We start from the raw sequence: 2,630 nt of genomic DNA, 5'->3' as shown, positions 1-2,630 counted from the left end.
AAGGGTGATGAAGGAAACAAGGGAATAGGACAACTTGGAAGTACTGACAATGACTTTTCTTCATGCAACCCATGGGCCCCGAGGGACCAGTGAACAACGTATTTATCTCACCGAACACCTCAATGGTAATTTTGAACTGTTTGAAACACGTGTATCGGATCATAGTATGGAGGACAAGACGTCAAGAAAAACAAATTATCTCCGTTCCATCAATTTGCATTGGCAAAACATCGGTAATTTCCGTACATCATACGTGATTCAATGTTATTCAAGATAAAGAATTACTACTACAAAGTACAAAACGGGTTCGGCATTCCCAGCGGGGTACATTGAAAATGTTACTCGCTTGTAAGCGGGGTACATTGAAAATAATAGAAGTGCTCAGCCAATCAGAAAACTATGTTTATGTGTGAGGCAAGATAATGCTTATTGTATCACCTTTGAGCTTTCAATCATCTGTAGTATCACACTTACATATACAGTACTGGTTCCATGCATGTGAACATCACCTCCTTGGTGTAGTTGGAAGAGTGCTTGCCAGCAAAGACACAGGTCTATGGTCCGATCCCCAATGTCTCATACCAAGAGACAAGAGATGTTAGAGGATCATACTTGTATTTTCCCTGCCTGGTGCTTGGTACTGAGATAAACAAGGGTTTGTCCACCTGATTAGTGTGCTGTGTGTAAGTGGGGTACCCTGTGAAAGTGTCATGGTACCTCAGTAGACGAGCATTAGTCTTTAATCCCAACTAGTACAATCACAAGCACACACATTCAGGTTGCAATAGCAACTGAGCAATAATCCAGAAACATCATGGCTGGGAACACCAGAAATAAGCTTAACACATCGTACTGATGTGGGGAATCGAACCTGAGTATTCGGTGTGACGTGCAAACGCTTTAACTACTAGGAAGTGCAATCCAATGACATTTCACCTCAACTTACCTTCCTGCATGTGAAAATGAATGTTCTTGCATCCAATAGTCTCCTTGAGGCAATATTTCTGGCTAAGACTACAGAACACGTTCCATTTGTGGCTTGCTGACATCAGTGTTTGCCCTAGGTATAACAATTTAGGAGTTATCATGACACACTGATGTCATGAGAGGGAGTCATGGACATGTTTTTGGGAGTCAGATATGCAGGTTTTCTGCATCATGGCAAACACTGTGAAATCTACTTCATTAGAACTATCTTCTTCGGAAAGAGAAGACAAACATGTTTAACAAGTAACAACAGTTTATTAGCATGAATAAAATCTAACAGCCGATGCAGACAATGTTGTAAGATAGGTACATAGGTCAGAGGTCATTCCTCAGTCTTGGAAGGATTCTGGGCAAAATGCACCAAATTTCATCACACACTTTGCAGAACAATGGGCTGAATAGTTATAATTCTGAAAATCACTCCCATGTCTGTTACAAATCTGTTGCAAAATATATTTTGATCCCTTAACCAGTTGTTTGGTACAAATTCAGAAATAATTAAACAGAAGAAATCATATTTCCCTTTGAGTACCATAATTTACAGAGATATTTAATTACATCTCCTTTCTTAATGAACCTGTTTCAAACATTTTGAACTGCTGAATGAAACAAATGAAATTTCATTCATTCAACAAAATTTCAATGAACCTTTTTCATTATACTGTATATTGCAACATTTCATAACATTGATGTGACACTGTAGTAATGATGAAAATGCAAACTCAGCAAATTTTCTGCCCCAAAATAGGATATCTTAGATTTCCAAATCCTTCAGGAACTGATGCCAAGTTTCCCCTGTAGTACATAACATCTACCACAAGGCTGCACACTGACACTGGGATTATATGTCTAACATATGTTCATAAAGAAATGACAGACTCTTCAACTTTAACACAGTTCAGTCCCTGCTGAAATGCTTGATCACAAAACCTAAAAATCTATAAGCACAATCAGAAAACCATTTTCTACTTAGTTGCATAATAACAACAGCTCCCATCATAATATTTGTGAATGCGCAGGATATCATCAAGATATTTTATTCAAGATTTACAACAGAACAAGTCGAAGACATAAACATGACATGATAACCATGCAGCATATAGTCTCTACTACATCAGTGACAAGAAACTGTGTTTCAACTCTGCAGTGCTAATATAACACTGACTACAATGAGAGCCAGTAACAGTAACAAGATGGCCTTCATTACTATCATGATGGACAAGATACATCATATTAGTAGGGAAGACTCAATCATCTTCAAGGCCTTCACAATATCCTCTCCTAAAACTTATGTTTTTAACAAAATACAATTATAGACTGGTGATGAGGTTTATACCTGAAAAGCAATATTGACCGAGGACTGTCTTGATGGACCCGCGAAAAGCAATACTGACGAGGACGAAATCGGAGGTGAATATTGCTTTTCGCAGGTCCATAAATACAGGTATTGACCAACTTCACCAGTCCAGAATTGTTTTCTTATGTAATTACCGAAAAAAGCTTCTAAATACCAAAACATGTCCATTTAGTCAAGAAAAGTAAAAAAAAATTCGCTACAAACCAATAACGCTATGTCAACAATACTGTGACATGCAAACAATAGAATGACGTCATAGCTTGACGTCAAAATCTATTTTTAGTAA

The sequence above is a fragment of the Haliotis rubra genome, unplaced genomic scaffold, assembly GCF_003918875.1.
Source record: "Haliotis rubra isolate DU_JTF1 unplaced genomic scaffold, ASM391887v1 Scf951, whole genome shotgun sequence".
Lineage (NCBI taxonomy): Eukaryota > Metazoa > Mollusca > Gastropoda > Lepetellida > Haliotidae > Haliotis > Haliotis rubra.
Note: the sequence above shows the minus strand (reverse complement) of the source record.